The sequence below is a fragment of the Lygodium microphyllum genome, chromosome 26, assembly GCF_053477565.2.
Source record: "Lygodium microphyllum isolate KBCC chromosome 26, Lygodium_microphyllum_v1.1.10, whole genome shotgun sequence".
In the NCBI taxonomy this organism is placed as follows: domain Eukaryota; kingdom Viridiplantae; phylum Streptophyta; class Polypodiopsida; order Schizaeales; family Lygodiaceae; genus Lygodium; species Lygodium microphyllum.
Window position 1 is genome coordinate 81,042,934 of NC_141160.1, and position 15,218 is coordinate 81,058,151.

Below are 15,218 nucleotides of genomic sequence, written 5' to 3' on the forward strand. Positions count from 1 at the left end.
AGGGTGACACCATGAGGTGTATTGTTTGCCCCCAATCCTTGTCTTTATGTTATAATATAGTAGGAAAAACTCTTGCTTTGGGTTTTGATTATAGAAGATACAAACTTAAACCAAGCATCTAGATTCCCTTGGATTCAGATACAAATTGCATGCCCTTCAATCTTAAGGGGCAAGTTATAGAAAATAAGGGAAATATCACTTCCAATTGGAATCTTAAAGATGTAAGGGATAGATACCTTGGAGATGCTAAACTATACATCCCCAGAATATAAGGTCAAAGTAAATGGTAAAATAGTTAGGAAAAGAGCTGAACGCTGTCGTATTGCTGCGCATTTGAGGTGTGTAAACCACCCAAAAGTTGTGCATGTGATTTGGTACTTTGTACATATTTAGTTGTTGTGATTACATTTATTCTCTGCGTATGAGTATAGTAGCGAGTATGAAGGGTTGCTTTCAGTCTATGTTGAACAAGATCAAGGAGACAAGACATTACAATTATTCAAACAAATGCATGAGGAGGATATCTCTTTGGATAGTATCACACTTGTCTATGCTTTAAAAGCTTGTGGCAACATGGTGGTTGTTGATAAAGGCTAGGAAGTCCATATGGAAATTGTAATGAAACATCTTGAGAATGACATTTTTATTGGCAACACTTTGGTTGACACGTATGCCAAATGTGATTCCCTTTCCAAGGCGTTAAACATTTTTCACAGTCTGCCAGTCCAAGATGTTGCATCTTTTAATGCAATGATAAAAGGATGTGGCACAAATTTAGATGGTAACCAAACCATAGATCTCTTCAAGTGTATGCAAGAAAAGGGATGTTGTCATGTTCACATGCTTGTTGGGTGCATGCAGTCATGCGAATTTGGCATGTGAGGGCCATGGAAATGATGTCTTCCTCACCTTCTAAAGATATGTGGATAGTGGCTTTTTCTAGAGCCATGCTTTAAGGGAAAGGAGCCGTGCTTTGGGGGGAGAAGAAGATCAGAGCGAAAAAACACGAGGATACAAATTGGAATCGCAGAATAGGGGGGAAAAACGACAAAAAAAGGGAAAGAGGAGGACAATACGGGACGCAGAAATCGGAGGAAGAGGGGGAAACTCAGAATTATTGAATCTGAATCGACAGAAAGGCTGGGGAGAGTCAAGCAAGAATTTGAGCAGCTACAGACCACACGTTAAAATGAGAGACAGCAAGAAGCTGCCAATCTTTATGCTTTGATTGAGGTAGTGATGAGCAATTGTGAACAGGTTCAATCAGGGAACGTAAGGAAATCTGCTGAGAGTGAGATCCGAACACAAACAGAGGAGGAAGAGAGAGGATTGGAGGATTGAAACAGGGGGGAAGAAAGGAGGAAGGTACTCTGCGCTGGACGAGGGAAGAAGAGGGTGCGCTGAATCAGGGAGGATTGGGGAAGAAGCTCAGAAGGGATTGGACCAGTGGACGCTCTGAGTCATGCTCTAAGAAAAGCTTTAGAAGGCCATTATCCTCAACTTGAGCAAGTACAATTGGCCGATTACAAGGTCCGCTTGCTAGAACCAGTTGATGCGCGTAAAGACACCCTATCGACTACGCGGGTTACCATACAGAGTGAATCAAAGGACTATGGCAGCTGCCAGGTTAATCAGGCCATCGTAAAACTGAATGTTGCTGGTGTGGATCAGATCAGTGCAGTGGAAGGAATTTCCGTCCTGTTCGGCTTCTTTCAGAAGCGTTCAAAGGGAATTGAGGTCTCCATCCAGAAGTGAGACGGCCAAGAGCTCTTTTGAAGAGGAACATGATCTAGAGAAGAGGAAAGCTGAAGCCTCTAGGATTCGTGAGAAGTATCCTTACAGGATTCGTGTAATAGTTGAGAAAGCTGAAAAGAAGTGACATTCCAGACATAGATAAGAAGAAGTACCTTGTACCAGTTGACCTTACTGTTGATCAATTTGACTATGTTATTCGGAAGAGGATCAAATTAAATGCAGAAAAAGTAATCTTCATCCTTGTAGACAATGTTCTTCCGCCTACTGCTACAATTATGTCAGCTATCTATGAGGAGCACAAAGATAAGAATGGCTTTCTTTATGTTACATACAGTGGAGAGAACACCTTTGGGTTGTGCTGAAACCATACATATGAAGAACATACAATGATGAGGGTGTTCGCACGACATTGGAGTCATAACATAACAGCATATTCTTGAATTCTTATCATCACCCATAAGTCCAAAACTTATCAAGGGAAAATTGCAAAGGCTAGAACAACGATGGAAGATAAAGAGTTAATGGATTTTCTATTTTCTTTCCTGGATTCGAGGAGGATGAACTGAATGAACCGATTTCTTCATCTTGAACCCTTGTTTTGTTATTAACAGAAATTAAACAAAAACTTGGCATCATTTTCTCATCTTGCTTACTTGCATGATGAATCTTCTATCCTGAAATTTATGAAGGACTTTGAAGTTGTGACATTGCTTTCGAAACCCTTCGACAATGCTCTTTCTCTTGTATGAGTTGCTTGCCTCCTTCAATTGTAAGCTTTGAGCCATACATATGAAAACATTGATGATATTACATTTGACAAAAAGCTTTTCATTGAATGAAGGGTTACAAAATTGAAGTGTAGATATACAAGGATATTGTCATTTGCATCTATTTGTCTTCTTTTAGCTTTGTAACTTCTTCATCACTTTTTGAAAAGATATGTAATCTCCTTGCAATGGCTTTTTTCTTTGGTTGGTTGAAGAATTTGACTTGGATAGGGGGCCTCTTCTCTTCAGGGGGCTGATGAGAAGATGGATGAAAAAGTGTTGGTATTTATGTCTTTTTGGAGCTTATCTTACTTGTCTTTCTAGATTACTTACCTTTTGCCTTACTCTTACTATTAGTTAAGGATTTAAGTGGAGGAGATTCGGAGTCAACTAGCGTGATTGCCCTGTCCAAAATTAACTCAATACATCTCTCTCTTATCCACCATGTGTATGTATCGGGGCAATCTTGGCACTGTAAGGAAAGTTGTAATAAGTTTTAGGGTAGTGATAGTTCATACTTGTAGGGAGTAAAAACAACAAAATGGAATGATGATAAAATTTGATAATAATGCAGCAGTTGTGAAAACTAATAGACATATTACTCAAAAAAGAATATAAAAATACTTACATTAACCCCATCTATCTTGAGAATCTTTGAGTCTATTGTCCGACAACATTTGAAATTACTCTCCATCCACAAGAATATGCATCATTTTGCAAGGGCACTTCTTGTAAGAGAAAGCTATATGGTTTTTGAGGATTAGCAAGATCCTCATATGTAGTGTCCAAAAAGGTAACCACCAACCTGCCAGCACTGTAAATGGACACATGTTAGAAAAAAATAACAATAAAATAAAATAAATAATACACCAAAAAGTGAGGATTTGTATTCAACGCACATTTTTGATTGACCGTGGATACCACTAAGAGAGTTCATAAGGATCATTTTTCTAGTGAGAATATCAATATATATTAAGCTCTAATGCTCTTTGCAAAGTAAAATGTTAGTAAGAAATGCATACTATAAAGAAGTATACATTAAGCCCTTTGCAAAATTGCATGCCTTTCAACATAAGGAAAACAAATATGGTACTTTGTAATTGGATGGAACATTTTGAAAAATAATTCTATCTTTGAACAAGAACTTGAAAACAATTTCACTCATAACAGTGGATCAACGATAAATATAGTTTTAGAGATTTCCTAGCTGAGAGAAGCAATCAACGCCCTAAAAACAATAGCAAAAACAAAGGAATGCCAATTGCAATAAACAACACTATCATTCACTTAAAACAATTTTGAGTCAAAAAGCCTTATCTTATGCAGCAAAAGACTGTTGAATTTGACAATTGAATATCTTTCTTAACAAACATGGATTTGTTCTGAGAGGAAATTCTAAGATAGTCTTCTGAAGAAGTGTAAGAGACATTCATAACCATTTTCCAGTATACCTCCCCCATTCTCTTTAGATTGACAAAACCAAGAACAACAATTTTCCTCTTGCAAACTTCATCCTCTGACTCTACAATAGATTCTTGTGGTCGTTCTTGATGGGGGCAGACACTTGTTCAAGTTCTTGATGGGCAGTCGGGGGTAGTCTTTGTAGGGTATAAATGTGTCACCTCCTCAATCACTGGCTGTTTCACTCTCCTAGACAATTTTGGAGGAATGATAAGGATCTCAAATGCTTTTTTATCAGTAGTGGGCAAGGGCCTCAATATCTTGTCGAACTTATACCTACATCTGTTGACCATACTAAAGTCTTTGTTCATCAAAGTCACTCTATGAGCATAGGCAGTAGCAATGTAAGCATCGTTCATAAAATCCATAACGAAGTCTTTAGCATCCTCGTGAAGGCAAAGAATGGCTACAAGCTGCCATTTGTTTTGCATGCCAATCTCACTGGACACCCTTGATAATCTATAAGAAATATATTTCACAACTCTGATAAATGATATCTTTGGAATCACATGCTATGTAGCTCTTTGTGCCTTTCTTATCTCAGTAAAACATTTCTGAACATAATAAAATCTAGACTTTCTCTTTCTCTTAGACTTGGAAGGGTCTTCTTCTCCATGGGCATAAGAGGGTCCACATTGCTCTATCTGTTGAATAGGGACTCTAAGGGAATTCGGAAACTTGGCAGTTGTAGGGGAGGACTATACATGATGAAGCTTACTCTCGGCAAGAGAAGACACTATCTGTGCACAAGATTGCTTAGAATCCATGGCAGGAGACTAAGGAAAACTTGGGATAGGTGGGATCTCAAGAGGGAAAGATTGAGGAGCTAATGACCTTGCCTCTTCCTCACTCTCTTTGATGTCTATATACACCTTCCTTGCAGTCTGCTTTGTCCTAGCCATGAACCTGCTAAAAAATGACAAGAATTAGAACATTTTAAAACTATAAGTTCTTAAGAAAGCTTAAACCCCTAACAGAAACAACAAATATGGCATGATAGAAGAAAAGTGTAGATTTGAAGTGAAACTCCTCGCATCATATTTATTGGACAGGAGTAAAGCTTGATGACATACGGACGACCGATACAGTTTGAAATGTCACTCATCGCACCATATTTGTGGATTACATACGAATAACCGATACAGCGTGATAGGAGAAAAGCACAGGTTTGAAATGTTACTCATTGCGTTGTATTTGTGGATTACATATGACCAATCGATATAATGGGATAGGAGAGAAGTGCAATCTGAAATGTTACTCCTCGCACTGTATTTGCGAATTACATACGACCAATCGATATGGTGCGATAGGAGAAAAGCGTGGGTCTGAAATGTTACTCCTCGCACTGTATTTGCAGATTGCATACGAATAACTGATATGGCATGATAGGATAAAAGTGCGGGTCTAAAATGTTGTCCTTGTTCCATATTTGCGGATTACATATGAATAATTGATACATCACGATAGGAGAAAAGTTTGGTTTGGAAATGAATTTTCTCGCGTCGTATATGCGCATGACCGATACAACATGAATATAGTGAAGCACAGGTTTAAAAATCACCTACTCACACCGTATTTGTGGACGATTAGTACAGGGCGATGCGACGATCATTGATCTCGATGTTGCTATGTATTCATAGTCGTAGATTCCAAAAGTGAGCCGCATAAGCTGGCATCGATCTTTCATACCTGTGAGATAAGCGACACGTGGTACTGTTTAATTAGCTAGGATTTGTGCAAGCAATCCACATGGCTATCTATGTGGCTTTCCACGTGGCAAATATTTGGCAGTATATATAAACAGGTTATTAGGATTTATTAAATTTTTGGTAAATTATCAAGCCTAGCTATTGAAGTCCACTTTTAGTGTTTCTTATGTAAATTTGCGACATTTTGTGTTCCCCTTGATACGAAGCGAGGAGATATTGTTATTGAGGTCGCTTGCCCACTTTCACACCGTATCGTAGATTTGCAAATACGAAGTCAGGAGGCTTTGTTCATGAGGTCAGGTGCACACTTTCGCGCCATATTGTAGATCCGCAAATGCGAAGTGAGCAGGCATTGATCGTAAGGTCGGGTGCACACTTTCATGCCATATTGTGCTTTCACTCATGTTTGAATCTAAGGATGTTGCAAGCTCCCAAGAGCAGGTAACCCCTACTTAGAAAAGAAGAAGATTTTCATTAGGGTCAACAAAGGCTTTTGGTTGTGCTACCTTCTCCCTTGAAATTCCCACCGCTTCCTCCCCTTGTTTAGCTACAAGTGTGAGAATGCCTAGGAAGTCTCCAATCAAAGGCAAGTCACCATTGAGGGTTTCTGCATTGTCTCATATCACAAAGGTTTCTCCATTAGAAAGGCTCCTAGACTTTCTTCTTTAGAATGCCATGGACTTATCTTATTTTGGAACTACAAATGACATTTTCAACCTTGACTGGGATATTGACCATGTATTAAACTCATGTAAGAAGTTTGTCCTGGAGGAGTTTGCTGAGTTTGAAAGTCTTGCATTTCCGGTAGTTTAAAAGGATGCAAGGAATATGTTCACATACCTATTGGGAGCTCACCTTCGAAGAAGGCTTTATTTTCAAGAAAGTATACATCTCATTCTCTTGATCGGTTTTGTACCCTTAGATTTTTTTTTTGTTCAGCTCATTCTAGGAAATGTAGGCTAATGTCCAAAATAGTTCCATTCATTGCATTTACTCTTGTTAAATATCCTGTTAAATTTTATGAACAAAAATTAGAGGGTCCAAAATGTTCTAGCTTCTACCTTTGGGACGAGGTAGTAAATGACAAGGATGCACAGGAATGTTTGGACCCTGAGTAAGAAGCATATATTGCTGGCAGACTAGATATTGCCCAATTCAAATCTGAGACCATTAGTGAAGAAAACCATGCAAATGCAAATCTTATATGTGACTCTTCTTTTTACACTATTGCTTCACTTCCAACTTTCCCTACCAAGGATAAGGATATACATACTAGCAGACATCCAAAGGCTCTTCAATTTTAGGGAGGATTATTGTTTAGCCATCATTGCAGAGGCTTCTGATGCTGCAAATGGCATTGTTGATGTCAAAAATTAATTGAAAGAAGAGTTGCTTGAACTTGACACCGAAATTATGGATGACAAGTTTATCAAAGCAGGGGATGCCCTTTCTCTTTGTTTTCGTGAGGCAACGAATATTGAGAAAGAGTATGGAATTACTAAAGAGGAGTTCCACAACCTTCGAGACTAACTTGGAATTTTCCATTTTGGAAGAGATGAGTTACAATATGTTAAAGAATTAGAACATAACAATGAGGCGCAATCATCAATTAACATATGGAATCCAACTAAGCTAGAGAATGATGAAAATGAATTGATACTACTATCTCAAATTCTGTAAGATATACATTAATGTGTTTGATTTCAACATTCATTTGACATTTATCTTTTTTTAGAGTTGGAGATTAAAGATTTTGATAACTTCTTGGGATGGGGTAAAGGGACAAGAGTTGGTATTAGTTCACTGAAAGATGTTGCACTTGGATATTACTTAGCAATGATTGATCCACATGTTTTCTTGGTATTTCATAACATCTTCTCAGAGGAAGCAACATGGCCTATACTGTGTATCAAGGCACTTACAAGGCTACTTGGTTTCTCTGGGTTACAATAGTACAATTAACACAAGGTGATGTTTTTGGAGAAGACTATAGCAATTAGGATTTTTGGTTATGGCCCTAGTTTCTCTGCTTCTAGAGTAGGATACTTTCTGGCCCTCTCATCTTATGCTTTGGTAGTAGATTAAACTTATATAATATCAATAGTTGGCTAGAAGAGAAGAAAATTTTTGTGTTATAGAGCAAATATCCTGAAGGGGGAGGATGATGTAAAGGGTCCTGAGAGCTAGCTTTGTACTTTTCTTTCTTGAAAAATACTATGAATTCTTAAGCTGAAGTATTCATTCTTTGAAGCTGTTGTCGAAAAAACCAATTGAATAGCTCCTCAAGAGCATTGGTTTTTGTCCTCCTCATCATGGATTTGCAAATTTCCCAATAAGATACATGAAAGAAAGTAATTGTGCCTCATGAGAAACCACCTCATCCACAAATCTATCAAACACAAATTTTAGCAAGTCTGCACACCACAAATTTTGCAACCTAGCCTCTAGAGGTTCTAAATCCACATTACTCAAGGAAATATACAAAGCCAAGCACTACTAATTATACTTAATCCAAAAAGAAGGCAGAAGTGACACCAATTCAACATATCAAATAAAATCTTCCTAAACACAGTTCATGTGCTGCTGAAGGTGTTTTACCTTAGTAGAAAAACCATCACATAACTTTTGGTGTAATTGGTCAAGCTCCTCTTTAGAAGACATCACAGAAGCTAGAGGAAAAACAAAAAGGGTAGCTACTTTTATGTGGAGTTCTTTAATAAGCTTCTTTTGCAACTCTACAGTCGGTTTTAATGCATTTAATGTTGTCCTTACATTCATGAGAGCTATACTTGTAGTTACAATGGCTACCAATTGAGTTTCACCAATCAAAATATCATTTTTAGCACCAAAAAGTCATCTTCTTCCTCCTCATCCATCATCCCATCTTCATTCTCATAGCATGCTCAAGATAACATGTCTGCCACTAAGTTCTCTCTTCTTGCAATATGATGAAATTCAAGGTTCAAAGATTTTATGTATGCAATCCATCGGAGCATAGCAATGTTTGGGGTAACAAAACTAGTAATTCAGGGCTCAAAGATTTGATGTATGGAATCCATCAGAGCATAACAATGTTCAAGGTAGCACAACTAGTAATTATACCTAATATTGGAAAATAATTAGTCCCAATGACTATAGGAGCACCCATAAAATACTCCTTATCATATTTAAGGGCTGTCATAATTCCCCATAGTTCTCTTTTTACTAGTGGATAGCTTCTTTGCCATTCAATCAATACTTTAATACCAAACTGAATTGTATATCTTTACCCTTCATCATCATCTTGCCCAATTGCCCATCCAATCTTGATATGGCTCATATCAACAGTAATAATGATAGGTTACCCATGTGAATAATCAACCTTTCTCAATGTAGGAGTAGATTTTAATTTCTTCATTGCTTTTTGGTGCTTCCTTTCTTAGTGAAACCTTTGATCTTTACTCAAGAGCTAATATAGAGCATCAACTACATGTGCAAAGTGAGGGATCCATATCAACTAAAACACACATGCACCCAAGAATCTATGCACCTCGGATACATTCATGCATACATCTTGCATTCTATCAATCCATCTATTTTCACTAGAGATGGTCTTCACCCATAGGGCCCACACATATGCCCAACAATCAAAACGTCTTCAACTCCAAAGACTATATGCACCTCTTCTACATGCATCAAAATACTTTCATAATCAATAATATGGTCTGCAACAAACTATATGCACCCATGCGTATCACTAAATTGATTGCTTACTATGCATTCTCTATTTAATAAATTTATATCAATGAATTAATGACTCACTTTTCTTTAAGTGTTGATGATGATCTAGCATGGCCATGAGATCATTTAGAGACCAGTATTCCTAGTGCATCACTTAATGGGGTGATCAGAGCACTATGACGAGGATATCTAGTACATGCAATACAAGTTATGAAGGGGGAAGGATGTGTCTACCAAGTGTACACAAGAACCAAGGAGTTACAAATAAATGAATATGGATTGAGTTCTAAGAAGAGGATGTGCATTAGCATTGTGTATATGTATCTATGTGTGCATCTCGGGATGCGTGGGAATGTTTACTTGTGTGTAATGAGCATTGCATTTATTTGGGGTCATCCTCTCCCTTTCAAGTCAAGGTTAAAGGTATTTTCTTTCATTAAGAAAGATGAGAGACGTAATTCTCTCACTAGGAAAGACAAGAGACGTGATCCTCTAGAAGTGAGGAGAGAAGTGATTTTCTCTTTCTAAGTTCTAAGGTGACATAAGCTTTTGTGAAAAGTCAATCTTAAGGTTGTGGCCAAAGGCAATCTAATGAACTCTCCTTATCTATGGCTCAAGGTGGTTGCATGTACCACAAGTTAAGAGTAAAGTTTAAAATGTTGTTTTTCTTAAATAGACATGGTGAATCCATTTTTAAAATATCTCGTGTTAGAAAGTCGATCTCTAAAAATGGCTAGCTAGGGCTATCGGAAACAATAAGATCTACAACTTTCATGTTGGATGTTTTCCCATCCGAACAACGCATAGAGAGATATCTCAAAATTGGTGCTACAGAGTAGGCCCTAGAATAGCCTTATCTTGCAAGGAGATCAACCTTTCCAATCTTGGCACTCAAGTCTCTCCCCAAGAAGAGAAGCTCTTGAAGACCTATAAAAGAGGAGGCTCTCCTTGGGTGTGGGGGAGGTGAAGGAAGCATCACTTTGCATACATTTAAGAGGAGGAGAGAAGGTGCAAGTGCTGCGGAAGCCCTATTGAAATCAAGTTTCAAGAGAAGGAGAGAAGGTGCAAGTGCTGGAGAAGCTCTATTGAAATCAAGTTCCAAGAGGAGAAGAGAAGGTGCAAGTGCTCCGAAAGCTCTACTGAAATGAAGCTCCAAGAGGAAAGCCCTGCACATATTGTGTAGGAGAGAAGGAGAGACTCAAGAAGGATCAAAAGGTGCCAACTTCCAAGTTGTGTAAGTGTTAGCCCGTTGTATACCGTGCAAGGAACCGTGATCTTGTTCCCACTATCTACCAGTAAGAACTGGTTTATGTGTAATGGAGGAGCTTGCTCCTTTTCAATAATATAACTCCACGAGGGGGGGACTGGCCCATCTTCCAGTCCCTAGTGTGTTGTGAATCTCTCTTTCTCTCTCTCTCTCTACACCTTTCTTTTCTCTCATATGTTCTCTCTTTGTGCCAGCATAATATTTACCATATATCTTTTAAGTATATAAGAAAGTCAAGTGTGTATCTCGGATCTTATAGCAATGAGTATCCATCTCTTCATTGTTTGTATCCATTGCATACCCTTTGATGAGGGGGGGATGAAGTTTGTGCGACGATCTAATTGCTAAAAAGATATAAATTAAGATTTTCCTCTTTGTGCATAGCATTTAGGGATCGTTCCATAATTAAATATAGGCGACTATTAGCACGGAAGTTTCAGTGCTAGTCCCTAAAGCAGTGCAGCACGTAATGCTTAGTTAAAATTTATGAAAGGGTTGTTTTTCGCACCTCACATGGCTGGTTTTTTTAAATCATAAAATGGTTGTGCACAATCGTCATACACCCTGCATCAAGCATGTCACGTGGTATTTCCTGGAATACATTGCAATTGATTGATAAACTTTAACCAATGCTAAGAGGACAGGAAGCCCAAGCTGTCAGTTAGACGGGTGCAACCGTTGGGGAAAGTTTTGTGAGGCAAATCAAAATCTCCTGGAACGTTGAATTATGAAAGAGTGGAGTTTGTGTGTTATGTTTTATATGGGTTATGTTTTATATATGTTAGCGACGCATCTTGGGGTCAATCCCCGAGTGTAGGAGAGTCATAATGGAGCCGTGACAATCAGCCAAGAGGTGCTTCCCTATGTGTGTATTTCGAGGCATTATGCCTATATGTTATGGGATCTCCCTCTGAGGAGGAGGGAAGGTGAACGTTGGACTACATATTGGATACAAACGCAAAATTGTCATAATCATTTAGTACAAAGTGAGTTTTAGACGCTCGTAGCCCGCGAGACTATGTGGTGGGGTTGTTTGTCATATGCATGAGGTTCGGCTAGTGCCATAGCCAGTGCCGATCCATTCTAGGTCCCATTAGTGGTGCATTTGTTGGGAGCTGCCAACAAGTGGTGGTTCTCGAATCTAGGCTTTTCTAGGGACCAAATAGTTGGTTTATGTCCTCTGACAAGGACTGTCAAGCCGAAATACAAAAAGCAAAACGTGCTAAGAGGGCTAGACGGTAGTTGGAGATTGTAAGATGCTATTCTTCTCAAAGGAGCAGCCCATTACGCATAAGTGGCAATGGTTCTAGTAACCTAGGTGTTACGAGTAGCTCTTGAGTGCAAGTGGTAGTCTTGGTACTTCGCTATTTCTAATTAATCAACCCACAATAAGTGGGGGTATAGTGCTGCCTACACAAACTCCTGTTGTCAATCTGATTGTAGCCATGGCACAACCTATCACAATTCTAGCATGTACACCAGATTAACCAGCATTAGGAGCACCATTGCCCATTTTCCATGGGTTAGCAGAAGAAGATGGAGAACTCCACATTAAGGAGTTTCAAACGCTCATGTTCAACTATCAAAGGACACCTAATGATGTTCTTCAACATGACATTAAAAGGAAGAGCGGAAGTGTGGTATCACAGTCTAGAAGCCAGAACCATAACTAGCAGTGCCCAATTCTTTACGGCTTTCCATAGAGAGTTTGCCCCTGAAAAGGGTGGACAATATTGGTTGCATGTTCTGAATGTAACACGCCAAGAGCCAAATGAGAATGTCCAGGCATATGCCAAGAAACTAAAGCAAGTTCTTCGCAAACTTAACGCTTATATTTCGAGTCCACCGGCTGTAGAGTTGCAATATTTCCTACATGGATTGGATTTTAATATCCAGGTGCAGCTGAGTAGTGTTGCTTTGGCCGATATCGACACTACCATTACCCAAGCAAAAGGAGTAGAGTCACGCTTGCAAGCGTCTTATGCAGCAAGGATAAATTGGAATGGTAATAATTTGGCCTTGACCAATGGGAGTCAAGGGGACCCCATGTTAAATACGAGTGGCAGAGGGATTATTATGTCCAATCTACCTATCTTACCAGCTCCTCCTAGCATGACTATGCCTATGGCTAGTCAAGCGGCCTCACTAAATAATGGTGGAAACCAAACAATGAGCCTAATGTTGTCCCAGTTAGTCAATGGATACTTCCTAATCAAGTGGTTAGGCCCATGGGACGACAGACTGACGATCATGGCCATGAGTCGAGTGCTTCTAATGTCCTTGGTGAAGCTAAGGACATGATGAAGCACTACATCGATATGATCTCTGAACAGTATCGACAAATAGCTATGGATGTCCATTTTCTTAAGAAGCAATAGAATTTGATAGGGAGCCGACCCCCTGAAGAGGGTGGCCCCTCAAGATTTAGTTGTAAGTGGTATGGTGGCCAACATTTCCCTAGGAATTGCGTGAATGTCAAATGTGATATTTGCAGAAAGTCTAGCCACTTAGTTGCTACCTGTTGGAGTAAGATCAGTTCTCTCCAACAAGGGAGTAAATAACCAGGTCCAGTTAACCATCATGCATAAGGGAATCATCTCCAGCAAGACGATGGACCAAGGCAAATACTGCAAAGAGGAAAGGCTGTTATAGAGGAGTTACCTCATGGCACTAGAGTTAGCCTTATTGAGGTTGTACGTGTCAATGATGCTGAAACTTATAATTTACAAGCTGTAATAAGAGGTCAAAAGATTAAAGAGGGTGACAAAGGATTTGTAAAACCTGGCAAGGGAAGCCCTAAGCAAGATGATAGGGAAAAGCGAGTCCTGAATCCTGATGAGGAAGGTGGACCGTTAAGACCTGTTGGTAGTAAAGTCAATCCCGAGGAGGATAAAGGATTGCCAAGAAAGAAGGTAAAGGCTAAAAAAGAGGCACCAAATCCGATGGAAAGACCAAAGGAGAGAATGGTGTGGCGTGAGAAGAGAACCTTGGCTAATTACCATGACTTTAATCTAGCAAGTTCCCTTTGCGAAGTCAAACCAAACATGAATCTCTTGCAATTGATTAAACTTTCTCCAGGAGTACACAAGGAATTTAAGAAAATCCTACGTATAGGGTAATAGTAGAATCTTTGGGCATAGCTAGAGTGGGGGAAGATTGGTTCGATCATGTTGAGTAGCATTGCCCTAGGGTTCCATCATATGTGGATGGAATATTAGTGGAGCATGCTATCACGGACACTGGATCCTCTGTCAATATCATAAGTTCAGACTTGATGGAGAGGTTAGGTCTAGAGATCCAAAAAGATGGCTCCACACTTCTTAGGATGGCTGATGATAGTCTAAGATAACCAGAAGGTTATACTACTAAGGTCCACGTTACAGTTGCGAGCGAAAAATGCTATCTGGACTTTAGGGTGATAAGGTTTGCAGGACATCCTAGCTATCGAGTTTTGCTAGGTAGGCCATGGATTCTACAGACAGACTATCAATTCGATATGCTCGCTGGTCGAGTGATTCTAGGTCGAGGTGCTCATTGTGTAATAGTGGATACTTACCCTAAGTCTCCTTAGAGTGAGAGAGCTCCACTATCCTCCACTGAACTAGAAACACTAGATGATCCATCTGGTAGTGAGATGTCATCGAGTGATGGATTTAAGGAAGGGTCCATTATAGAGGATATTTATCAGATAACCTTGAATGAGTCGATAGAGCCTCATGATCGAATAAGAGATGCGAACGTTATTGAGCTAGATCTTGGCATGCTAAATGATTCACATCTAATTAAATTAGGGTCCATGCTCAGTTCAAAAGAAAGAGAGGATTATGTGTCCTTAATTCAAGAGTTCCATGATATCTTTGCTTGGAGCTACGACGAACTTCGGGGTATTCCTCCTAGTCTAGCTGTGCATACTATTCCTGTAAACGAAGGTACCTACCCTATACGTCAGAAAGTAAGGCATATACCTTTTGAATTAAGGGACAGGTTGTACGAGGAACTACAAAAGTTGCGGAAAGCGGGTTTGATCTTCCCTGTTTAGCATACTGAATGGTGCTCACCAGTTGTGATTAGGAAGAAGAATAATAATCAAATCCGTCTTTGTGTAGATCTTAGAGAGCTGAATAAGCATACTGTTAAAAATTACTACCCGTTGCCATTTATTGACCAAATTTTGGATCAACTAGCAAGTAGGAAAATCTATTCGTTTATGGACTGCTTTGCAGGGTATAACCAAATGGCGACTGCTGAGCAAGACAAGCTAAAAATGATTTTATTATGGTACCTTTGCGTACCATGTGATGGAATTTGGGTTGTGTAATGCACTTGGTTCGTGGCAAAGAATAGCGGACAAGATCTTTGGTGACATGTCTCTAGAGGAGCTGAAAGTATTCATTGACAATCTAGGGGCAACCACCGTAAGGGATAAACAGTTGATCATTTTGCGCAAGTGTTTTGAGCGTTGCAGACAATTTTGCATAGCTCTTTACCCACGGAAGTGCATCTTCGGAGTCCCTTATGGGCTCTTGTTAGGCCATGTGG

At 39.3% G+C, this 15,218-nt stretch overlaps 1 pseudogene; it reads left to right on the top strand.

The window, feature by feature from the left end:
- The first annotated feature begins 1,612 nt into the window (after window positions 1-1,612).
- LOC148013464 (autophagy-related protein 8C-like pseudogene) lies at window positions 1,613-2,117 on the top strand (annotated as a pseudogene).
- The last annotated feature ends 13,101 nt before the right edge of the window (window positions 2,118-15,218 follow it).